The following is a 27,039-nucleotide window of genomic DNA, read 5'->3' on the forward strand; positions in this document are numbered from 1 at the left end:
CGATCAAACGACAGACAAGAAGTCCGTCTTTTGATGATCAAATCTTTTCTGCTGCTTTAAAAATCATTGTAAATCGCTAATGAATCTATCGGTAAAAGCAAATGTTCGGGTTATTTGCAGGGATGAGTGGAAGAGTACACTTTACGATACTACTTTACAAAAGGATATTAAAACTATTGAATTTACATGTTTTGTAGAGAATAATATTTTCATTTGTTTATCAATCAAGACAACAAATCATCACTTGTAATTTGCTATCTTTAAAAGGCTGTGTTCCTACATATGTGTTATTGCAGCATTTTTACTTTGTTTATATAATTAGAATCTAAATTGTCTGTGTGGGTTTTGCAATGTGATCAACGATGCCAGGCTTTTTCAGGTTGTTTATGAGGAAGAAAGACTGGTCTTAGATTACATTTTGACATTGCTGCCCATAAAGCACAATCTTAAAAATGCATACATTTTTTGCAGTGTGTTTTTATGTCTTTGGGCCATTCTTAGGAGTTGTTCACATGTTCCATGCAATGTCCACAATTAAGGAAGATATGCTACAGAATGAACTGCGGAACTCCCGTCATGACCATTCGTTATGATGCTGAGAGCTCCAGAATAGTTTAAATCTTCGCATTAATGTTTTAGAGATTAATGGTGCGTTCACACCTACAGGATCTGCAGCTGATTTTCTGCAGCAGATTTCATTTAAATAACTGAACACAGCATCAAATCTGCTGCAGATCCGCTGCAGATCCTGTAGGTGTGAACGCACCCTAAAACAGTTTTTACAGTGAAAATCTCTTCTGTGAAATGAGATGTTCTGCAAAAGCTTTGGGCAGGGAACTTGCAGGAGGGCTGGGGGAAGAAGAGTAGGCAGGGTGATAAGACTGTGATAAACAGCTGAGGGAAAACAATGCATATTGGGACTTTTAGTAGTAAGCAACAGCTAGACCAGAATGTGCAACTATGAAACACAGAACTAAGACCCTCAAAAAAAAAAAAAATTTTGATAGTTTCAGAACCAGGACATACAGGTAAGTAATAGAAATTAGTGTGACTCGAGAATATTGCTCGGCATTCGAATACAGATGGTTGGCAAAGTTGGATGCCACCCTAAGGAGTCCTGAAAAACATCCATATCCATGTTTTCCTTGACTCCCTAGGGCTGCATCCAACTCCATCAGCCACCAGTACTCAAATGCCGAGTGAAATTAACATGCTGAAATTATGCTCATCTCAAGAAAACATGCTATGTTTTTTTTTTTTACCTTATGCCAGAGTACCCCTTTAAAGTGACACTGTCACCCATTTTTTGCATTTTGACTTCTCTACACAGATGTAAAGGTTAAATTTTGCAGTTTTCATACCCTATTTATATCATACGTAGAGATGAGCGAACCTCGAGCATACTCGAGTCGATCTGAGCCTGGAACTTCCGAACTTGGAAAAAGCCCTAAGGCTATGTGGAAATCATGGATATAGTCATTGGCTGTATCCATGTTTTCCAGATAACCTTAGAGCTTTATCCAAGTTCAGCAGCCACCGCTAATCAAATGCCGAACATTCAGGTTCGGATCGACTCCAACCCGAACCCGGTTCGCTCATCTCTAATCATACGTCATGGTGCTTGTTCCAGTTAAAAATGATGTCACAGAGGAGCAGGGCCTGTGGTGCTGATTTGCGCGGGGCTAAGTGGCGCTGCGCCCATGAAGCCCCGCCCAGGTAGCACAATCCACAGATGATAAAAGATCACTTTTTACTGGAACAAGCACCATGACGTATGATATAAAATAAGGTATGAAAACTGCTAAATTTACCCATTACACCTGTGTAGAGAAGTCATAATGCAAAAAGGGGGTGACAATGTCACTTTAATCCATTAAACAACCCATGCTATACCAGTACGTTGTTTTCTGCTATGTAACTATGAAGTGAGCTAAGGAGTTGAGCTTGCTTCATTGCAGATGAGGACCAGCTGCTATTAGCGTGATCGCATCGTTCAAATGTAACTTTTCTCTAAATGCGGAAGGTCTCATACTTACCTCTGTTCAGTCTGGTCCTTATTCTTCTTCGACAGTGTCTGCTTTAGACAGTCTCTATGGGAAGATTGCAGTTAACACTGATCAACGCTATGCAATAACATAGCATTGACAAGTGTTATGCTGCGTTTACACGTAACGATTATCGTGCGAATTTGCGCGATAACGGTCGAATTCGAACGATAATCGTATGTGTAAACGCAGCGAACGATCGAAGGACGCACGATAAATCGTACATTTTGATCTTTCATCAGGTCATCAAATCGTCGTTCATCGTACGCAAACAATTCGCAAATCGTTCCGTGTGAACAGTCGTTCGCCGATTTAACCCCTTAAGGACAGAGCCTGAAATGGCCTTAATGACAGAGACAAATTTTATGAATATGACCAGTGTCACTTTAGTCATTAATAACTTCGGGATGCTTTTACCTATCCGGACGATTCTGAGATTGTTTTCTCGTGACATATTGTACTTTACATTTCTGGTAAATTGGAGTCGATACTCATAACAAATCTTTATGAAAAAAACCCAAATAATGTGAAAAAATGTGAAAAAATGCATTTTTCCAACTTTGAAACTTTTTTGCGTATACAGAAAGTGGTTATACCACATAAATTATATATTAAATAGCATTAGCAACATGTCTACTTTATGTTGGCGGCATTTATTAAACTATCTTTCATTTTTTTTAGACGATAGGAAGCTTAAAACATTAGCAGCAAATTTCCAAATTTTCAGTAAAATTTCAAAATCAGATATTTTTAGGGACCTGTTCAGGTTTAAAGTGTATTTGAGGGGCCTGTATGTTAGAAAGCCCCACAAAGCACCCCATTTCAGAAACTGCACCCCCCAAACTCTGCAAAAGCATATCCAGAAAGTGTTTTAACCCTTTAGGGGAGTCACAGAAATAAAAGCTAAGTGTGTAAGGAATTTGAAAATTTTAATTTTCTGTGCAGAGATTTTATTGTAATCCAATATTTTTCATAATTATAAACCTATTACCAGAGAAATGCACCCCAATAATTATTGCCCCGTTTCTGCAGTTTATAGAAATACCCCATATGTGGCCCTATTGCGCTATTTGACGCAACCACAAGCCTCAGATATAAGGGAGCGCCTAGTGAATTTCAACGCCTCCGTTATATTTGGTCATTTTTGACTGTACCACTTCAGGTTGGCAGAGGCTCTGGGGTGCCAAAACCTAAAAAACACCCCTAAAGGGACACCATTTAGAAAACTACACCCCTCAAGGAATGTAACAAGGGGTGCGGTGAGCATCTGGACCCCACAGGTGCTTCACAGATTTTCCGAACAATATGGCGTGAAAAAAGAAAAATTTATTTTTTACACTAAAACGTTGTTCTAGCCTTCAATTTTTCATTTTCTTAAAGGGATAAGAGGCAAAAAAAGACAAAAAATGTGTAGCGCAGTTTCTCCCGAGTACAGAAATACCCCACATGTGGCGATAGAGTGCCAGGGGGGCGCAGGACGAGCCTCCAAAGGGAAGGAGCGCCAATTGGCTTTTGGAAGCTGAATTTCACTGAAAAGGATTTCAAGGGCCATGTCGCATTTACAGAGCCCTCGTGCTGCCAAGACACTGGAAACCCCCCACAAGTGACTCCATTCTGGAAACTACACCCCTCAAGGAATCTAACAAGGGGCACAGTGAGCATATGGACCCCACTGGTGACGGGCACAAATGTGGAACAATGTGACGTGAAAGGGAAAAATTTCATTTTTTCACTTTCATGGCACAAATGTGCCCGTCATCAAGGGGTCCATATCCTCACTGCACCCCTTGTTAGATTCCTTGAGGGGTGTAGTTTCCAGAATGGGGTCACTTGTGGGGGGTTTCCAGTGTTTTGGCAGCACGAGGGCTCTGTAAATGCGACATGGCGTTCATCATCCATTCTAGCCAAATCCAACCTCCAAAATCCAAATGGCGCTCCTTCCCTTCGGAGGCTTGCCCTGCGCCCACATGGCGCTTTATGTCCACATGTGGGGTATTTACGGACTCGGGGGAAATTGCTCTACACATATTGTGTGTTTTTTTCTCTTTTAACCCCTTGTGAAAATGATAAATTCAAGGCTAAACCAACATTATAGTGTAAAAAATGTAATATTTCATTTTCACGCCACATTGTTCCACATTTGTGCCCGTCACCAGTGGGGTCCATATGCTCACTACACCCCTTGTTACATTCCTTGAGGGGTGTAGTTTCCATAATGGGGTCACTTGTGGGGGGTTTCAACTGTCTTGGCAACACAGGGGCCTTTTGAATGCAACATGGCCCCTCGAAATCCATTCCATCCAAATCCAGCCTTCAAAAACCAAATGGCGCTTCTTCCCTTCGGAGGCTTACCCTGCACCCGCATGGCGCTTTATGTCCACATGTGGGGTATTTCCGTACTCAGGGGAAATTGCTCTACACATTAAATGTTTTTTTTTTATCTTTTAACCCCTTGTGAAAATGAAAAAACATGACAAGATTAATGATTTAGAGTAAAAATTTTACAAAAATTACACTAAATGTTGGTCTAGCCTTGATTTTTTTCCATTTCCACAAGGGGTTAAAAAAGAAAATGAACACAAAACGTGTAGGGTAGTGTCCCCTGAGTACGAAAATACCCCACATGTGGACATAATGTGCCATATGGGCACAGGGCAAGTCACCAAAGGGACAGAGCGCCATTTAGAGGCTGGAATGGAGGATGGAGGCCATGTCGCAATTACAAAGCTCCTGTGCTGCCAGGACAGTAGAAACCCCCGACAAGTGACCCCATTCTGGAAACTACACCCCATAAGGAATCTAACAAGGGGTGCAGTGGGCATATGGACCCCACTGGTGACGGGCACTTACGTAGAACATGTGCCGAGAAAATAAAAAATACAATTTTTTTCATTTTCACGTCCCAAATGTGGCCGTCACCAGGGGGCCATATCCCCGCTGCCCCCCTTGTTAGATTCCTTATGGGGTGTAGTTTCCAGAATGGGGTCACTTGTGGGGGGTTTCTACTGTCCTGGCCGCACAGAGGCTTTGTAATTGCATCATGGTATCCTCTAATGGGAATGGCGGCCATACCTATTTAGCTGGGGAAAAGGGACAATTCTAATTTATTTGGGGGTATTAGGGCAATTATTAGTTTATAAGGTTGGAAATGACAGGTGTCCATCAAATTCAACCTGTGTTGATCCAGAGGAAGGCAAAAAAAAACCCTCGTAAGGCAGACGACAGTAGCCTCATCACAGGGGAAAAATTCCTTCCTGACTCCATAATGGCGATCAGAATAATCCCTGGATCAACGTGACCCCTGAAATAGGAATAAGGGACAGAATTTAGATAATGTAGAACCCCAGTGACGTGTGGTGCGCCTTGAAGCGATCCAGTATGCAGAGGCCGGGGTGATCAGGACAGGTGTCACACTGGAAAATGGTGTCCTTCCTGATCCCCCTGTTACGCCACACTCTCCACTTCTTCTGGGGTCTCCCTTTCTCCAGTGTGCGGGACGTCACCTGGAAAATGTTGTCCTGGTGCGATACGGGGTCCTTCATATCCAGAAGCGCTGGGTCCGCTCCATGGCTGCTAAATATTAGGGCTCTATTACTACTTCTGATATGTTCGGATCGTGCCGCAAGCTACAGTAGCTCGGGCAGCGAGGGACCGGAAGAGGGGGTGCTGGTATAAAAGTTATCCCCGTACAGGTGGTGACCGTTATCCAGCAGTGGGAAGATCAGTTCCCGGACGATCTCCCCACTAACTCGGAGGATGGGGGGGGAGGGGGCATCTGGGGGCTGGATTCGAGTGTCCCTTCCTTCATACACTCTAAGGGTACGTGCACACTGCGGAATCGCAACAGATAACCCTTCGTGCATTCCGCAGCTGGCACCCACCGGCGGACTGATGCAGGCGCACCTCTCCGTCCGTGTCATAGACTCCATTCTATGCACGGGCGGATTCCGCTCTCCGTCCAATGTGTTCATTCTTTGGATGGACGACGGATTCCGCCCGTGCATAGAATGGAGTCTATGACACGGGTGGAGACATGCGCCTCCATCAGTCCGCCGGTGGGTGCCAGCTGCGGAATGCACAAAGGGTTATCCTTCGCCATTCCGCAGTGTGCACGTACCCTGGATCTGTAAGTGTACCCAGAGGTACGCTCACACAGTTTGTAGAATTTCACACCATACCGTCATCTCTTATTGGGACGGTACTGGCGGAAAAGACGTGTCTGGGGGGCAGCGTACGCTACGCTACCCCCAGACACGTCACTGGATGATGAGGATGAATGGAGGAAAGAACGATCCCCCCCATTCATCCTTACTGGCTGTTTCGGTGTCGGAGGTAATAATAACGTATCCCTCTGACGCCGAAAACACCCTGGGGGCCGTCTTTATACGGGGATTGGTATATGGGGTATATAGTGGTGTAGTGTCAAACTTTATTCAATGTAGTGTGGTGTAATGTAGTGTTTTTTACGTGTTTTTTTACAGTAAGTATAAAAAAAAAAACCTATGCCAACAAAGGAGTTGCTGCTAAATGCCGCACTTATGTGCGGCACTTATAAGCAGACCGTGGCAGTAGGATATAGAAAAAAAACACCCTACGCCAAAAAGGAGGAGTTGCTGATTAGCAGCGCACTTTCGTGCGATGCTGATCAACACTCAGCGGCGATAGGGTGCGGAAAATAGAAAAAAAAAAATTTGAAAAAAAAAAAAAAAAAAAATTCTACATTCTGAATATCCCTGTAGCTGCTGATAAGTGTATTACACATATCAGCCGCTAGGGGGCAGCAGAGCGCAAAATACGGAAAGAGCCGACGCTGGAGCCGAAAATAGCCGAGAGAAGCCGAACGTGACGTCACGGAAGAAGCCGAAGACCCGAACGAAGACGAGAACGCCGCAAACCCGGAAGACGCCGATCAGGAGCCCGGGACAGGTGAGTAATGTACAAATACCTGCTCTGGACCCCTCGGCTACCTAGCTGAGGGGTCCAGGGCAGGTATTTACTATTTTGTGGGACTCTGATCGCCGTGCCACCGGCCCGATCGCCGTGAACGGCCGGCCGGCCGTTCACGGCGATCGGGCCGGTGGCACGGCGATCACCATTACTTTTTACAGTAATGGCGGTCGGTGCCGTCCTCGGACAGCACCGACCGCCATTTTTTTTCCGGGTCATCGGGTCGCCGATGACCCGGAAAGGTTCCGATCGCCGCTATTGGCTGATCTGAATTGATCAGCCAATAGCGGCGATCGTAAGCACGGGGGGTGTTAACCACCCCCCGTGCCGTGAAGCTAAGATGGCCTGCTATGATTTATAGCAGGCCATCTTCCCCGACCGCTGTGTGTGAACACGCAGCGATCGGGGAAACATCGGGCGTAAATTTACGCCCTGATGCGCCAAGTACCAGGGCGCGAGGGCGTAAGTTTACGCCCGATGTCGTTAAGGGGTTAACCAATGTGTGAGATAGGCTTAAACGATCGCAAAACGATCGCAGTGCGAATTTCCGTACGATATATCGTACCATCTAAACGCTGATCGTTATAAAAAAAAATTCGTAAATCCGACATCGCTAATCGTACGATCGGGCCAATAATCGTTACGTGTAAACGCAGCATTAGCAATCTAATGATTGCATGTTTAAAAGAAAATTGTTTAAATCACCCTCCTTTACCATTTTAAAAATAAAACATGTAAAAATAATTAAACATATTCCCTTTTGTAGTGTGTGCAATTGTCTGTTCTAATAAAATATAACAACATTGTTCCTACACATCAATCAGCGTAAGGGCTCGTTCCCACTGAGGAAAGGTAGCGGAATTCCGCGACGGAATTGTCCGCCGCGGAATGCCGTTAGCCTCCCGCTCATAATGGGAGTCTATGGGAGGCGCGCGCTCCTGCCCTGTCCGCGCTGAAGAATGAACATGTTCATTCTTCAGCGCGGACAGGGTAGGAGCGCGCGCCTCCCATAGACTCCCATTATGAGCGGGAGGCTAACGGCATTCCGCGGCGGACAATTCCGTCGCGGAATTCCGCTACCTTTCCTCAGTGGGAACGAGCCCTAAGCGAAAAAATAAAAAGAAAATTTATAAAAAATTATCAAAATATTCCATCTACACAAATTTTACATAAACATGGAAACCCCCAAAATTTGCTAAATTGCATCCCCCCCCACGCACACAATTTTAACCCCATAAATAATATTTTTGGGGTTTCGTCATACAATTTTTGGTAAATTGAAAGGGGCCATTACAAAGTACAATTGTTCCTGAAAAAAAAACAAGCCATAACAAGACCCTGTAGATTGAAAAATAAAAGCGCTATGGCTAGAAGGTGAGGCGGAAAAAACTAATACACAAAAATGAAAATTGGCCTGGCCATCAAGGCCAAAATCCACTGGGTCTATAAGGTGTTAAAATATGTTTGGTTTTTTTTTCAAATTTTTTTTTATTATCACCAGGCATGACAGAAAATACAAAGGAAAAGAACCTAAAAAGGTTCTTCAGCAACAGTGTTCCGTAGATCAAAGACGATATGAAAAAAATGTATACAAACAGTAGACATATCTTGGCACCTACACACATGCCTTGCATGATAACTTTTTCTCATTTTTCAGAAGGTGAGAAAAAAAGAAATCAAGAAAAGTAGTGAAATAACAGGAACCACAAAAACGCTCCATTAAACATAAAACCAAATAAAATAAAGTCCCTGCTTATGCGATTCCTGGTTAAAATATGTTATTGATCCCACAGTGAATGTTGAAAATGAACAACGCAAAAAACTGTTGCAGTGAGGGCAGGACACAGTAATGCTGAGTTGAATCCCACTGTCACAGACAGCTCCAAGGACCAGCCACATGCGCTGGAGCCGTCTGAGATGTGAAAGGGAGAAAGAAGCTGTAAAAGAATACCTACCAGCTCCCGAGGTCCCAATCAGCGAGAATGTCAGCAACCCACCCACCGGTCACAGAGCAGAAAGAGCGGTGGTCGGTAACCTAACCAATGAGCAGTATGCAATAGGGGCAGAGTGAAGGGCACACCAACAAAAGTAGGCAAACTCATGTACCTGTAACTTATCGCCCTGTAAGAAGCAGCCAAACTGTATGGGTGATAGGAAGCATTTCATCTTTGTCACCACTGATGTTTCTTTCTGAATAAATCCAGTTATAAACTACACTACAATAGAGCCGGAGTATTACCCATGTCGATAGACCTCTCAATAGCCAACCAATACCCTGCTCTGCACTGAAGAGGCACAACAAACCTGAAACTGCTGTCTGCAGATGGAAAGTCTTTCCTTTTGGATCGAATTTTTGGATTGGCACAAAAGCCCCAGTCAACGTTCTAAGACTCCTAGACTGAGTGAGACTTGACTTGAAGGGACATCTTCTTTGCTCAAGAAGTGTAAGAGCTATTTTGCATTTGCTTTATAGCCTAACATCTTTTATGTTTTTTTTTTAAGTAACATAACCTTATGATTATTTTTATTTTATATGAGCAGGAATGAGAAAAAAAAGCAATAAAAACTTTAAAAAGGTCTTAAATAAAGCTTCAACCACTTTCTTCTGGCTGGATTTACACCTCTTAGCAAACCGGGCCAGCTCTGCGTGACAAGCCTGCGATGTAAATCATAATTAATCTGGCACAGGTGGATGCCGTGCCTCCTCCCCATCTTGCTGCACCCCCTGTCTGCCCATCTGACGAGTAGGGGATACAGCAGTCCTAATTCAAGGAGAAGGCACGAATCTGCGAAACAAGGAGACTACCATGCTGCTGCACACTCCTTTTCCCGCTCTGTGCCTATGAGACTACAGAATCGGGCGTGTACAAGCTAAGGCTGGGTTCACACTACGTATATTTCAGTCAGTATTGTGGTCCTCATATTGCAACCAAAACCAGGAGTGGATTAAAAACACAGAAAGGATCTGTTCACACAAAGTTGAAATTGAGTGGATGGCCGCCATATAACAGTAAATAACGGCCATTATTTCAATACAACAGCCATTGTTTTAAAATAACAGCAAATATTTGCCATTAAATGGCGGCCATCCACTCAATTTCAACATTGTGTGAACAGATCCTTTCTGTGTTTTCAATCCACTCCTGGTTTTGGTTGCAATATGAGGACCACAATACTGACTGACATATACGTAGTGTGAACCCAGCCTAACTGTGTATTTCTCCCAACCTGTTCTTCTAATCGATCACAGAGTGAACCTAACTTTTAAATAGTTTTTTTTTTTAATGACTGGTCCGCTTTGATATTTGCATTTTATACTATGGGTGGTTATTTTGTTGCCGATCCAAAATATGCAATTGAATATTCAATTTTCAATTTTTTTTTCAAAAGACAGGAACACCTACAGCAGGGGTCCTCAGCTGTCCGGACCCCTGGTCAGACCTCCTAACCGCCCGGGACAGACCGGATCCGGGGCGGTTAGGAGGTCCCGCTCCCCACCGCACTGCCTCCCCCCCATAGGTGTACTGTCCTTAGATGTCAGTACGCCTGTGGGGCTGGGGACAGTGCCAGTCCGGCCCCCGGCTGATACGCGCTCTGTAGGGATGTCCCGGGGATTCCCCAGCAGAGCGCGCTCCACAGACCTCAGTGTATGCGGCCGGCCTGAACTTCCCGGAAGTACAGGCCAGCGGCGTACACTGAGGTCACTGATGCGCGCTCTGCTGGGGAATCCCCGAGACATCCCCAGAGAGCGCGTATCAGCCGGGGGCCGGACCGACAGAGGAAGAGAAGAAGACAGGCGCAGAGGGAACGAGGTGCTAGGTGAGTTGTGGGTTGTTTTTTTTTTTTTGTCTGGGGGCCATCTATAAGGGGAGAGTGCCCTGGGGGGCTATATACTACTGGGAGAGAGTGCACAGGGGGGCTATATACTACTGGGGGGAGTGCACTGGGGGGCTATATACTACTGGGGGGAGTGCACAGGGGGGCTATATACTATTGGGGGGAGAGTGCACAGGGGGGGCTATATACTATTGGGGGGAGAGTGCACAGGGGGGCTATATACTACTGGGGGGAGCTCACAGGGGGCTATATACTACAAGGGGAGAGCACAGGGGGGGCTATATACTACTGGGGGGAGCTCACAGGGGGCTATATACTACAGGGGGAGAACGCACAGGTGGGCTATATTCTACTGGGGGAGCAACAGGGGGCTATACACTACTGGGGGAGAGCGCACAGGGGGGCTATACACTACTGGGGGAGCAAAGGGGAGGGGGGTTATATACTACCAGGGCAGTCACCCCCTTTGTGCCTAATATCAAAGGGCTGTTGAGAGAGAAAAAAATGCCAGTTTTCCTGCTTATTCTGTAGCAATTCTGTATGTAAATAGTTGAACGTTTGTGAAAATTAACAAAACACGTTTCCTACTGATGTTCAGCTCGGACCTTCACCTGACAATAGACCCCGGTAAGTGGACCCTCACTAAAAGTTGTTGAGTACCCCTGACCTACAGTATACCCCTATCTGGAAACTGACAGTACAGATACATGCATTTCTGTGCGGTCATTTTTCTTGGCTGCAAAAAGGATTCAAGGATCATTTGTGCAACATTGCCCCTTAATTAATTGTGCTGTGTAATGGTGCCTTTACACAGAGATATTTATCTGACAGCTTTTTGAAGCCAAAGCCATGAATGGACTTGAGAAAAGGATAAATACCAGTCTTCCCTTTATGACCTGTTCCCTGTTTATAGCCTGTTCCTTGCTTTGGCTTCAAAGATCTGTCAGATAAATCTCTCTGTGTAAATGCACCATAAAGGCACTTGCAAATAAGTTCAGATCTTGCTCATTATTGCTCATTTGCGTCCTTACGCTGCTCCATATCGGGCCAGGTAAAAGCGCCGTTATAAACTTTTATGCGCCCTAAGGAGCCTGCCAAGTCTGTGGTAAGGTACCAGGTAGTAGACCATGAAAGCAGACACTAGGTTTGCAATCTCCTGAACAGTGAGAAATTTTTCTACTAAACCTTTTCAATTTTGAAGCATTGGTTAACTTTGACCCATCACATTCCAATCTCTCTAAATTGAGATAATATGTCATCTGGAAAAGCATCTCCATCACTTAGGGTAAGACTGGCTGTAACAATTTCTGAAAAATGCATCTTTTGGCCACCAGAACACCTGCACTTCACTTACAATAAAGCATCTACTTTATTTTAAATCATTTAAACAATTGTTTTTGATTTGAAAGTGGATGTTTTTACTGAAGTGAAATGCCAGATTACCTTTGTCTTAATAGTTTTTATTCTACTTATAAACTGTAGCACCACATTTAGAAAACTATCATTCTAAAGTTTTTTCCTCAATGGAGTTTTATGTTGGTTTGTTAAGGCCCCATTCACACGTCCGTGTCAGTTTTTACTGTCAGGAAATCCTGATCAGGAGACCTCAAAAGTCATCAGGAAAGTATCAGGAATTCCTGACAGTAATCCGTTTTTACCATCAGGAAAAACCTTCAGGATTTCCTGATGAGTAAAAAAAAAAGTGTTTCCAACAGGGGCATGATGAGAGTTGTACTTCTGCAACCTAGATGGCCACAGGCTGCAGAAGTACAACTCCCATCATGACCTGTCAACAGGGACATGATGAGAGTTGTACTTCTGCAACCTGGATGGCCACAGGCTGCAGAAGTACAACTCCCATCATGGCCTGTTAGCAGGACATGGTGGGAGTTTTAGTATTGGGGGGGAGAGGGCTGTGTATCTCACCTGTCGGCGGCGGAAGAACAGCGGCGGCAGCTGGTGGGAGTCCCGGGCGGGCGAGTGCAACCTGCTGCGGACTCAGGGAGGGGGGGGGGGAACAGAGGTCGGGCTGGCGGCGGGGTGATGCGATGCGGCGCGGTCATCGGGCGGCGGCGGCGGGATGATGCGATGCGGCGGGGTCATCGGCGGGGTGATGTGATGCGATGGCGGGGTCATCGGGCGGCAGCGGCGGGGTGATGCGATACGGCGGCAGGGTGATGCGATACGGCGGCGGGGCGATGCGGCGCGGCGGGGTCATCGGCGGGGTGATGCGATGCGGGGTCAGCGGGCGGCGGGGTGATGCGATGCGGCGGGGTCATCGGCGGGGTGATGCGATGCGGCGGCGGGGTCAGCGGGCGACGGCGTGATGCGATACGGCGCGGGGTCATCGGGCGGCGGCGGCGGGGTGATGCGATGCGGCGCTGCGGGGTCACCGGGCGGCGGCAGCTGATGTCCGGGTGCAGGGATCCCTTGGGTGGTGGCGGCGCGGCGTTCGGGCATCGGGGGTGCCGGCGGGCTGTCAATCATCCGGAATCACGGGCACTTTCCTGATGTACATCAGGAAAGTGCCCGTGATTCCGGCGCCCCCATAGCCTTCTATGGGGGCGTCCGGGACGGAATTCCGGACAAAAATAGGACATGTCCTATTTTTTCCGGATATATTTTCCGGAACGGACACCCTTCCGGAAAAATCCGGAAGGGTGTCCGTGACCAATTAAAGTCTATGGGTCCGGAAATCCGTCCGGATTTCCTGATAGGAAATCCGGATGGTTTTTCCGGACGTGTGAAGGGGGCCTAAATTAAATTGTTTAATGTTACCATCTGAGGTACATAAAACAATAACTAGCTTTTAATGAGACAAAACAGCAATTATGCCATTATTTTTTTTGAGATATGCATTGTACGGTAACTGTAACCCTTAGAGGACCGGGCCAATTTAAATTTTTGCATTTTCGGTTTTTCCTCCTTGTGCTTAAAAGGCCATAGCACTTGCATTTTTTCACCTAGAAACTCACATGAGCCCTTATTTTTTGCACTACTAATTGTACTTTGCAATGACAGGCTGAATTTTTGCATAAAGTACACTGTGAAACCAGAAAAAAAATTAATGAGTGGTGAAATTGAAAAAAAAAATGCATTTCTTTTATTTGGGGGGTATTTGCTTTTACGCTGTTTGCCCTGGGGTAAAACTGACTTGTTATATATGTTCCTCAAGTCGTTACGATTACAACGATATGTAACATGTATAACTTTTATTTTATATGATGGCATGTAAAAAATTCAAACCATTGTTAACAAATAAATGTTCCTTAAAATCGCTCTATTCCCATACTTATAGCGCTTTCATCCTTTGGTCTATGGGGCTGTTAGGCTACCTTCACACTGCGTTTTTGCAATCCGTTTTTTGATCCGTTTTTGAATGCATTTGTGTCCATCCTTTTTGATCCGTTTTTCCATTGAATTACATTTAAAAAAAAAACGGATCAAAACGGATCCATTTTTTTTACGGACGCAAAAATGTAGCTGACACTACTTTTGCGTCCGTTAAAAAAAAACGGATCCGGATCAAAACGGATGCACACTAATGCATCCGTTTTTGCCATCCATTTTTCATCCGTTTTTTGCAAAAAAAAAAGGATAAAAAAAAACGGATTGCAAAAACGCAGTGTGATTTCTATCGGTACCTTGACTTTTTGATCGATTTTTATTACAATTTTTCTGGATTTGATGCGACCAAAAATGCACAATTTTGCACTTTGGGATTTTTTTGCGCTTACGTTTACCGTGCGAGATTAGGAATGAAATAAATTAATAGTTTGGGCGATTACGCACGCGGCTATACCAAACATGTTTATTTATTTTCATTTATATCATTTGAAAAGGGGGGTGATTCAAACTTTTATTAGGGGACGGGGCTTTTTTATTAATAATAACACTTTTTTTTTTATACACTTATACTAGAAGCCCCCCTGTGGGACTTCTAGTATAAGGACACCGATCTCTTATTGAGATCTATGCAGTATAGTTATAATGCATAGATCAATGAGATTGGCACTGGCTTGCTTTCGGCTGCTGCAGCCGAAAGCAATCAATTGCCGCGCCGGGATCAGCGCCATTACGGTGAAGGATGTGTGGATCGCTCCTCCAGGACAACGTCCCAGGGGGGCGATCCCCCCCACTAGACACCAGGGATGGCTGACAGCAAGCAATCAGATGCAGCTGTCAACTTTGACAGCTGCATCTGATTACTTGATTAGCGGGCACGGCGATCGGACCATGCCCGCTAATAGCCGCGGTCCCAGGCTACATGCGGCACCCTGGACCGCGGCCCCACTCTGAACCCCCGTAGACGATCCTGGACGTACCTGTATGCCCTGGGTCGTCTAGGGGTTAAAGTGTCACTGTCATTAAAACTTTCATTTTAGGTCATGTGATGGCAGAGGAAAAAAAAAAGTTCTGCACACAAAAATGCCTAATCCACAAACATTCACACAAAGTCACTAGAACAAATGCCAGAAAAACACAAATGCATGAAAAAAACACCATGCACCACATTGGTGTTTTTTTGGGGGCCTGGAAAAAAAAAAAAAAGACCAAAAACATGAAGTCTGGCCAGTGCAGAGCGACACGGCTCAATTTGTCCATCAACATGCCTCACCACTTCCTCCTCTCTCTTCTTCAGGAATATTCAATGCTGCCCAGTCTTCTGCTTGCTCAGCTGCCAGTCAATATCTGCTAACAGAGGACTGATCTGCAATCAGATATAGTTGAATCTCATAGCCTCTGTTGGAACTGTGGCCTAGGGGTAAATCACCTGTCTAGAGACCAGCAACAGTTTTTTCTTTGGTTCGATTCCCCTGATGGAAATGAAATATAGCTATTTTTTCTCATTATTGTATCATTACTAAAGTTCAAAGAATTCCTAATCAGATCTAAAGAAGTTTTGTACAAGTATAAGTTTTTTTAATACAATGACGAGAAAAATAAAAAAAAACTAACTAACTATGCTGTATTACATTTCCATCAGCGTAAGCGAACTAACAAAAAAAAAAAAAAACACAAGGTGGTGCTGGTCTCTAGATAGGGGATTTACCCCTAGACCACAGCTTCAACAGTGACCAGGAGTTTCAACTATATTTGACTGCAGCACAGTCCTCTGCTGACAGATACTGACTCGATGAGTGAGCAGGAGGATGGGCAGCATTGATCATTCTTGAAAAAGAGGGAGGAGGAAGTGGTGAGGCGTGCTAGAGTGTAGTACCAACACTCTAGCACAACTGGAGCAGTTTTTTCCTATGCAAGTCGAACTCATCTCTTCTCATTTACATAATGAGTTTGCAGACCATCGGGCGGTGATTTCTCCAAAGCGGCACTAGCTTCAGAAGAGGGACTGGCAGCAGAGGGTAAGTATCAGGGGCTCTACCAGGGAAAGTCAGGTGGGCTCTGCCCCAGGTGCAGAGTGACAAGTGTGCAAAACATAGATGTCATAAAGTTCTCCTTTAGGATATGTTCACAGTATTCCTGTCAATGTTTTGGTTCAGTATTTTTTTCAAACAAAATCAGAATTGACAGAGTGGAACTGACAGGGCAATATTATAATGGAATAATTTGCAAAGTTTCTGTGTTTTCAACCCACCCCTGGTTTTGGCTGAAAAAAGACTGACGGAAATACTATATGTCAGGGGCGTAACTAGAAATGGCTGGGCCCCACAGCAAACTTTTGATTGGGGCCCCCCCCTCCTCGACCAACCACTATGCCATCAACACACCCAGCTCTACACAGGTTCTATACACCATATAAATTACACTGCAGTTATATTAAGTGACTCACAGGGGACGCCTTCTCTCATTAGAGTTGTTTCCTTTTCATTTTCTTCTCCATCTGTTCTGGGCCATTATAAGAACTCCGAGCCACGAATCCACAGAATCTGCCAGACAGACAAATTAGGCTCTGTGTAGACAGCTTATAGATTGCCCCTTGTTCAGTCCTCCATATAGATGGCCCCATGTGCATCTACTATAGTAGAGATCCCCCTCTGTGTAATCCATTTATAGTAGATGACACCCTCTGTGCATCACCTATATCAGAGGTAGGGAATCTCTGCTCTTCAGCTTCTGCAAAACTACAACTCCCATCATGTATGGACAGTCAAAAATAAAGCTGTAGTTTTGCAATAGCTGGAGAGCCAAGGTTCCCTATCCCTGCCCTACAGTATATGGTCCCCTCTGTGTAGTCCTCTTAGATGACCCCTCTGTGTCAACCCCCCCAGTGTAGTTCCCCTTATAGATGCCCCCTAGTCCCCTTCATAAATGGCCCCTCTGTGTAGTTCCCCTTTTAGATGGCCCACATTCCCCATAAAAATAGCCCCCAGTGTTGTCCATCCCCGTCCCGCATATAGGTAGCCCCCAGTGTTGTCCATCCCCGTCCCGCATATAGGTAGCCCCCAGTGTTGTCCATCCCCCATATAGGTAGCCCCCAGTGTTGTGCATTCCCATCCCCCATATAGCCCCCAGTATTGTGCATCCCCCCCATATAGCCCCCAGTATTGTGCATCCCCCATATAGCCCCCAGTATTGTGCATCCCCCCATATAGCCCCCAGTATTGTGCATCCCCCATATAGCCCCCAGTATTGTGCATCCCCCATGTAGCCCCCAGTGTTGTCCATCCTTAGCCCCCAGTGTTGTCTATCCTTAGCCCCCAGTATTGTGCATCCCCTTCCCCACATAGCCCCCAGTATTGTGCATCCCCTTCCCCACATAGCCCCCAGTATTGTGCATCCCCTTACCCACATAGCCCCCAGTATTGTGCATCCCCTTCCCCACATAGCCCCCAGTATTGTGCATCCCCTCCCCCACATAGCCCCCAGTATTGTGCATCCCCTCCCCCACATAGCCCCCAGTATTGTGCATCCCCTTCCCCACATAGCCCCCAGTATTGTGCATCCCCTTCCCCACATAGCCCGCAGTGTTGTGCATCCCCTTCCCCACATAGCCCCCAGTATTGTGCATCCCCTTCCCCACATAGCCCCCAGTATTGTGCATCCCCTTCCCCACATAGCCCCCAGTATTGTGCATCCCCTTCCCCACATAGCCCCCAGTATTGTGCATCCCCTTCCCCACATAGCCCCCAGTATTGTGCATCCCCTTCCCCACATAGCCCCCAGTATTGTGCATCCCCTTCCCCACATAGCCCCCAGTATTGTGCATCCCCTTCCCCACATAGCCCCCAGTATTGTGCATCCCCTTCCCCACATAGCCCCCAGTATTGTGCATCCCCTCCCCCACATAGCCCCTAGTATTGTGCATCCCCTTCCCCACATAGCCCGCAGTGTTGTGCATCCCCTTCCCCACATAGCCCCCAGTATTTAGCATCCCCTTCCCCACATAGCCCCCAGTATTGTGCATCCCCTTCCCCACATAGCCCCCAGTATTGTGCATCCCCTTCCCCACATAGCCCCCAGTATTGTGCATCCCCTTCCCCACATAGCCCCCAGTATTGTGCATCCCCTTCCCCACATAGCCCGCAGTGTTGCCCCTCTGATTAAAAAAACAAACACATAACTCACCTAACCCCACGCTCCCCCGTCGGTCTCCTCTTCTCTCTGCCTCCGCCCGATGAGCAGCCCTCTGGTGAAGTCCCGGCAGCGTCATCGCTGAGCGCTCAGTGTGCGCCGCGGCGGCTGGGACTTCCGGTTTGTGTTCTTAGTACCGGAAGTCCCAGCCGCGGCGGCGCACACTGAGTGCTCAGCGATGACGCTGCCAGGACTTCACCAAGGAGCTGCTCATTGGGTGGGACACTCTTGTGATCGCAAGCAGAATGCTTGCTTGCGGTCACAAGAATGATTGACAGGGCGGGAAGCCTATGGCTTCTCGCGCTGTCAGTCAGGACACTGAACACCCGGGAGGCCCGCTCGGCCGCCGGGTGTTGCAAGCGGTCATCTTCGGGGGGCCAAGGCCACGGGCCCCCTGATGTTAGGGGCCCCGTAGCAGCCGCTACGGCTGCTACGGCGGTAGTTCCGCCCCTGCTATATGTGAATATAGCCTAAAAGTCCATAGGAAATCTCCATCTATATTTTTTTTACAATGTGTGCACGTTTTTCCATAGTCCTTAGTGGTTAGATTCAAAATAGGGCCACAACCACACAACTTTTTTTGCCCATTTGATGGACTTTTTTCTGGATGGCCATTATTTTGCAGCCAAATTACCTCTGTTATTTCAAAATATTATTATTATTATTATAATTTTTTTTAAATAAAAGGACATTAGTTGGCTGCAAAATGACAGCTGTTAAAAAAAAAAAAAAAAAAAAACGGCTATCAAACAGCCAAAAAAAAAGACATTGTGTGGAGGTAGGGACAATAAACAACAGTGAGCCCTACAGCTGAGCCCACCCACTGTCCCTACTTACTTGCCTCAAACGGCCCTAGGCAGCCGCAGACAACCACAAAGGCGGTCCCTGCTCTGGTATAGGTGTAACACAGAACGAGACAGACAAACAAGCACAAAGGGAGAGTCGACAAGCCAAAGTCCAAACCAAATGGGCAACGCAGTACAAAATCAGTAAACAATCGGATAGTCAAAGGTCAGGCGGGAGGTCAGATAACAGGTAAATCGAGCAGAGGGATTAGGTACTGGGATCGCAGGAATAGACAGGGGGAGCTGGGATCAGGGTATGAACCTTAATAGCCAGCGCTGAGAGACTTGCTCAGCTTTCTTTTATGAGGATCAAGAGCCCGGTCTGGATCCCCATTGGACCAGTGATCTGATCCTCCAGGTTCTGGACAGGCAGAGGAAAAAAGTCAAAAGACTTGCTCAGCTGCAGTAATCAAGTCTTGCAGAGTTCAGTGTAATTCCTGCATTGCTGGATGCTGAGAAGCAAGCGGGTGTGTCACACAAAGGAAAAAACAGGCCCAGTTCACACCAGGCTACTGCACATTTCTGACAGTGTGGTTATGGCCCAGGATCAATTTTATACCTATTTTACTGTCATATTTTTCTTTTATTTTACTGTGTGTGAACATACCTTCAAAAGGAATGGGACATATTCTTGCGGTATCTGATTCTGGCTTACGGTCCTTTTACACGTACAGATAAATCACTTAACCCCTTAAAGACTGGGCTTTTCTTTTTTATTGTAACTTGAAGTCCCCAGGGGAACATATGTACTGCACTGATCTCTGAGATCAGTGCTCAATTACTATGGGTTGCTGGAGCCCATAGTAAATGATTGCCAAGCCATGATCAGCGTCATAGTGTCTGACGAGAAGCATGGATAGACCCTCAGCAATTCCACTGCAGGGCACTAGACCAGTTGATGGAGTTGAAAAGCCATTTAAATTCCTGTCAGTTCTGACAGTGACATTTAACCGACCCCCAGCTAGATCCCCTTATACAGACCTCATCTGACCGAGTCCCGCTCCCGGGACGGAGATATCCCGGTCAGAAGCCGGCGCGCGCTGTGGAGATAGGTCTGGGGTCCATAGAGAATGAATGGAGCCATGCGCGCGCTGCAGAGATGAGTCCGGCTCCATTCATCCTCTATGGACGCCGGACCTATCTCCACAGCGTGCGCGCCGGCTTCTGACCGGGACATCTCCTTCTGGGACCGGCTCCGGGAGCGCAACTCGGCCAGATGAGGTCTGTATAAGGAGATCTAGCTGGAGGTCGGGAGCCTGTCACCCCAGCACGGGGGATGACAGGTCTCCTTTAAGTGGCTAATTAACTGGTCATGGCAATTGGCCTGCACTGGCTAATTTTGTCAATCTACTCTCTGAACTCTTCTCTAAACCCCCCTAACGGGTACACGTACGTCATGGGTCATTAAGGGGTGGTTTCATGAAGAAAACTAGGTCTACACTGATACATTATGTAAAATGAAAAATATTTCCAAATTAAAATGTATCATTTGAAAGATATAAGAGCAGAGTAGCAGAGCAGAGTAGCAGGCTGGAAGCACAGCCATGCCGAAGATCCAGGACCTCCCGGCACTGAATGGCAAACCGTTTTCACTACTAAACTGATGGGAGTCGTAGTAGTGGATAATTTACTTTATCGCACAGACAATGCATTTCAGGGCGTGGCCTCTTCGTCAGATCAGAGGCCACGCCTTGAAACGCATAATCTACGCAATAAAGTGAATTGTGTATCCACTACTATGACTCCCATCAGTTTAGTAGTGAAAACGGTTTGCCATTTAATACTGGGAAGTCCCGGATCTTCGGCATGGCTGTGCTTCCAGCCTGCTACTCTGCTCTGCTACTCTGCTCTTATTTCCTACCGGATTCCCCCGACCCGTCGACTGGCTTCAAGAGACAACACTGGATAAAATAATTGGCGATGTCGCGCTTGGAACACCCCAGGTGAGTGGCTTTTGAGCCACAGCTGAATTTCAGTTTCAAGTATGCAGTATTACACTATGTGCGCCCCCGGTGTCTTCTATGTCTCCTAGTTTAAAAAAGACATATACTCACTAACCCCCTATGTGCTCTTTGGTTTCATTATCTGTTACCCTTGGTTAAAGGGGTAGTGCGGCGCTAAGAAATTATTCACAGAATAACACACATTACAAAGTTATACAACTTGGCCCAGGCTGCGTTCACACTACATATATTTCAGTCAGTATATTTCAGTCAGTATTGCAACCAAAACCAGGAGTGGATTAAAAACACAGAAAGGATCTGTTCACACAATGCCATTATTTCAATATAACAGCCGTTGTTCTAAAATAACAGCAAATATTTGCCATTAAATGGCGGCCATCCACTCAATTTCAACATTGTGTGAACAGATCCTTTCTGTGTTTTTAATCCACTCCTGGTTTTGGTTGCAATACTGACTGAAATATACTGACTGAAATATACGTAGTGTGAACCCAGCCCAAGTTGTAATGTATGTTATGTCTGTAAATTGCCCCCTTCCCTGTGTCCCCCCCACCCCCGCACGTGTACCCGGAAGTGTGGTGCATTATACATTACCTGATCTTGTGCCACGACGTCATCTTCGGCCGGCCGAAGCTCTCCGATCGTACCGAGTGCGGGCCGCCCTCTGCCGCGTCATCAGATGCTCAGCCGCGATTGGCTAAGCATAACTGTGCTCAGCCAATCGCGGCTGAGCGGCTGATGACGCTGATGGAGAAGTAAACTGCCACAGTGATGTAAGTTAGGGCACTATTACACACACAGATAACTGACTGATTTTTGAAGCCAAAGACAGAAACACTATAACCAGAGAACACGTCATAAAGGAAATACTGAGATTTCTCCTCTTTTAAAAAAAAACATTCCTGGCTTTGGCTGCAAAAACCTGTCAGATATCTGTGCATGTAATAAGACTAAACATCACAAAAGATCTGATTTTAGTTAATAAATCTGCAGCTGCTGAATTCAGTAAGAGGTAAGTATGGGCATTGCTTGGATCTTAAAGTGATATTGTCAGCCCCTTTTCATATAAGGGTATGTCCACACTACGAAATCCCGGTGGACCACCCACGCGGATTCCGCAGCTAGCGCCGCGTGCATCTTCGTTGGCCCTATAGGCTTCATTCTATGGTTTGGCAGATTCCGCCATCTGCCCGAAAAATGAGCGAGTTCATTCTTCAGGTGGACGGCGGAATCTGCCAAACCATACAATGAAGTCTATGTGACCAGCGGAGATGCACGCGGCAGCTGCGGAATCCGCAGCAGATGATCCACCAGGATTCTGTAATGTGGATATACCCTAAGGGTAAGATCATACTAAGTAATATAGGCGGAAATTGCGCAGCGGACCTCTCTGCTGCAGAATCCCATCTGGGTCAGTGTCTCTATGGGATGGCTAGTACACCTCCGTTCTCCACGTGTCAATTCTTTGAGCAGAGCGCGATGGTAACAGAGGCGTGCAAGCTATCCCATAGAGAAACTGAGGCAGGCGGGATTAAGCGGCAGAGAGCTCTGTCCCGAAACTACGCCTATATTAGTGTGAACATGCCCTAGGGATTTCTCAGCACCATTCTTGAGCTTATATTCTGGATATTTACCATATAAAGGATTTTTTGGTGGTCTCTCCCCTCAAAAATGCATGTTACTGTTGTTGGACAGTGCTGTAGGGGTGGGGCTTAACGGCCAAGGTGCCCCATATATCTGCCCTCCAACCGTTATAATTGTCTAAGGCCTATGTCTCTTGGTCAACCCATTTCAATGGCTGCAGAGGGGGTGGGCCTAGACGCTGATGATGAAACATAGGGTGTGGTGCCTATACCTCCAATGTGGGTGGAGATATGGGGCACCAGAGGTGTTAAGCCCTACCCCTACAGCACTGTCCACCAACAATCACATGCATTTTTGATGGGAGAGACCACCAAGATATCCTTTATACGGTAAGATATAAAATGTCCAGAATAAAAGCTTGAGAATGGTGCCGAGTACTCCTTATTGTATCTCTTCAATACCTTCAGGAGTTGTAGCAAGGTCCCGCCTCTAACAACAAATTGCTAAGCGAACCTGCTATTTCACGTCTTAAGTCCCGTCTCAATACCAGTGACTGGAGTGGGGGAATGCGGGCAGCAGTGTGGGAGCCAAAGTGGAAAGTGGATGTTATTTGCTTCACCCATCCCCTCACCAGGCATGGTGGACATTTCCAAACTTCATTTTCGGGGGTATATGCAAAGCTCAGAGATGTCAGTTATGGTTATGTCAGTGATTGGTTCCCTTTAATAATGCCTCCTGTTGTAGTACTGCCCCTGTGCCCTCATGTTACCATGATGAATGGAGTTTGACTGCATCTGCAGTTGCCTTGAGGTCCAGGGCACCCGAAGCCTAGTGCTAATGATGCCCCTGCCCTGGGTCTAAGCTTCCTAAAGGGGTACAATATCTGCATGGAGTTTGTATGTTCTTCCTGTGTTTTGGTGGTTGAGGTTTCCACCCACTAACCAAAAACAAGCTGAGGTTAGTGTGAGCCCCAATGGGGACATGTCTGATGTAATAATCTCTGATGAAGGCATTATACGAATAAAGAAAATAAAAAAAATCTTACTAGTGGATTCCCTCATGCAAACTGTCCACCACCCCTCCTAAAAATCTCAGCTAAAGCTCATCATTGGTATCGGAATTATTCCTGTGACAGAAGACAGCACCACAGTACATAACCACAAGTGAAAGCTGGGCAGCTCCATCCAGATTCTGCTTCACTGCCATCCATTATGTAAGAGAAGAAGAACCTGTCAATCAGCCAACCTGAAAAGCATCAATGACAGCGAGCGAGCTGCATTAATGCCAGCGGTCTTTTAATATTGTGTGCTAGAATATACAGTATAGGAGTAAGCGCACATTATTAGGCATTATTTGTATGTGGAATTATTGGTTACAAAGAAGGCCTAATGCCAAGGCAGCTGCTCCCTCTATAAATCATGCTGTCGTTCAGTCAAGTCGCTCACACCATGGCCGTGTAAGAGTAGAGAGAAAAAGATTTCTTCACAGCACAAGCGTTAATAAAAATCATGATTATAATAAACATCTTCCTTCCAGAACAACATATATGACAGTAACATGCAGAAAAGCAAAGCCTTTGGAAGGTGTAGTGATTTCTTTCTGCTCAGGGCCTAGAATGGAGGAGATGTTTCCAATCATTCTCTCCCCCTCCCTTTGACTGGTAGGAGGAATGCGGCTCTCCAGAATTATCAACCATTCACTTCCCTCCCCCATCAGAACAACAGATGGTCTTCCACAGTGGGTGATGAGGATCCCACTCCAGAGTACAAGAAGGTAGATTCTATCAGAAAATCTCCTCAGAGCCAAACGAATTAGAACTAACAGAATCAAATTAATCCATTGTTCTCCTGGAAACATGTAATCGGGTTCACACATTAATCCAGCCATACCTTGAATTCACACGATAGCTACAACCAGGCGACCTACAATACATGAGCTATAGACACATGTATATAGGTGATATGAAGGAAACCAAGGTTAATAGCCAAGGCACAAGGAGAAAGTCTATCAATCGACAAGAGCAATTTTCCCTAATGGATCGAGACATGATGTACAGTGTTCTCTGGACATTGCAGAGGCTTCTCCTCAGCAGCATGTCACACTCTGCACAGTAGCCTGGAAACAATGACATACGACTATCACCACCAGCGCTTCTGAGGAGAATTTCTTCACCTCAGGAGGATTTCAATGATGTAATACACAACAGGAGCCAAGCCTGGTACCTCACAAGCCGTGAGCTATACGGTGCCTCACAGATAGGCGGTAATACAGTGCCTCACAGATAGGCGGTAATACAGTGCCTCACAGATAGGCGGTAATACAGTGCCTCACATACAGGCGGTAATACAGTGCCTCACAGATAGGCGGTAATACAGTGCCTCACATATAGGCGGTAATACAGTGCCTCACAGATAGGCGGTAATACAGTGCCTCACAGACATGACAGCACATAGGCGATAATACAGTGCCTCAGATAGGCGGTAATACAGTGCCTCACAGATAGGCGGTAATACAGTGCCTCACAGACATGACAGCACATAGGCGATAATACAGTGCCCCATGACCCTCATACCTTACCAGACTAGATACCTTATAGCCCAATGCCTCATATTACTTCACAAGCTGTGTACATTATATGCAATATACATACATCACTACACAGTCCTTATACCCACAGACAATAATGTCACACACACAATGAGAAGCCTGATCGCCCTGCACACAATATGGCTCACATCCGTCCTTCATATAATATACAGAGTATATATATGTACCCAGAGATAATATGCCTGCCATCCTGACAGCCGTGTACCTCGCGCGATAAGCGTCAGCAGCGCGCACCTCCGCCGACCCCCAGCAGCAGCAGCAGCACCATTACCTCATCCACAATCCTCTATGTGCGGCCACCCCGTTAGGGCAGGCCGGGCCGCCTATGTGACAGTGCAGTAACACATATGGAATCAGGCTTCTTTCCTATTACATAAGATAAATTAGGATTGTCATCCTTCTCATATCAGGGATTTAGGCGACGACATGACGGTCTCCTTCACATCATCTCATGGGGGGGAAAAAAGAGCCGCCCGTTAATTCTCCATCTATATCTCCATCTATTCTCCAGCAATAATGGGAATGAATGGGACAAAGCATCGCACCCGAGCGCCATGGACGCGTCCCCCGAGCACATCCATTGTCTAGCAGCCAGACAGAAAAGGATTGGAGGAACAAATCTCTAATTCGCTCACCATTCTTCCTGCCCTCATTCCTTACCGGCAGCATCGGGAGGACCGTCAGTGGCACGGCACAGGGAGAAGCATCGCTCTTCTAGCCACACATCAATCAATGAGCCGAGAAATATCCACGGTGCTGGCGGCTGTCACCGACCGGAAATACCGTGCCGAAGGCGATGACCCAGCAGAGAATAACGGGAGAGGTGGAGCTTGCGCCTCAAAGGCGGTGTCTGTAAGGGAGCGGTTCTCGGCGTTCCCTATGCGAATGAGTGCGAGTAAGACGGCTGGTGCAGTTGTGTCTGTCAAAGTGAGGGGGCGGGGCCTAGTCACAGAAGGGGCGGGCCATGTCGGCTTACTGATGGTACCTTGGATGGGGCTTGTCATCGCTGCCTAAACATCCTCCGAAAGAAACCCCTGGAGCTTTGCTTTGACGATCGGTGTCATCCCCAGTTCACCCGGGGGGGTCACAGCTACGATGCTTATTATTTGCTTTAGATAGTTTACTTTTGTATTTTTTGGCACTTCATACACTTGATATTGAAAGGAAACCCTTTTATATGAATTTACCATGTATTATATGTTATTATATTACGCTCATACAGCCGATAATCGGCCAGTGTAAAAGGGCCAGAGATCAGCCATCAGCAAACGCCCACTAGTCAGCTGAAAATGCATCTTTTGTTCTCCCAGCCTTCCATAGGCTTGTCTACCTGCTGCTGAGCCGACATTTCACACACCTGAGCTTGTTTTTTGTTCAGCAATGGAGTCTTGCATGGTGAGCGTGTTTACAGGCCATAGAGGAGTGCATTCCTTATTGTTTTCTTTGAAATAATTGTGCTTGCCAATTCCAGATCTTTCCGTAACGACTTTTCCAGTATTTTTGTTTTCATTTCTTTGTCTGAAGGCTTGTGGGGAGCACCTGGTCATGGTCAGTTTACGGTGAAACTATGTCCTTGCCACATTTCCTAGTTATGGCCACCAGTGTTTAATGGAACCTTCAGTTAATTAGAACATCTTCAGTAAGGCCCCCTTCACACGTCCGGAAAAAACACCCGGA

The 27,039-nt window shown here is 46.3% G+C and overlaps 1 protein-coding gene across 1 annotated transcript in view; it reads right to left on the reverse strand.

Moving 5' to 3' along the window:
- LOC138786539 (receptor-type tyrosine-protein phosphatase S-like) overlaps positions 1-26,262 on the reverse strand; it is a 338,771-nt gene extending 312,509 nt beyond the window's left edge. The window contains exon 1 of the mRNA XM_069963521.1: positions 26,023-26,262. The gene's annotated coding sequence lies outside the window, so the exon portion shown is untranslated. The remainder of the gene's footprint in view (positions 1-26,022) is intronic.
- Between the last annotated feature and the right edge of the window lie 777 nt (positions 26,263-27,039).

Source organism: Dendropsophus ebraccatus, chromosome 3 (genome assembly GCF_027789765.1).
Source record: "Dendropsophus ebraccatus isolate aDenEbr1 chromosome 3, aDenEbr1.pat, whole genome shotgun sequence".
Lineage (NCBI taxonomy): Eukaryota > Metazoa > Chordata > Amphibia > Anura > Hylidae > Dendropsophus > Dendropsophus ebraccatus.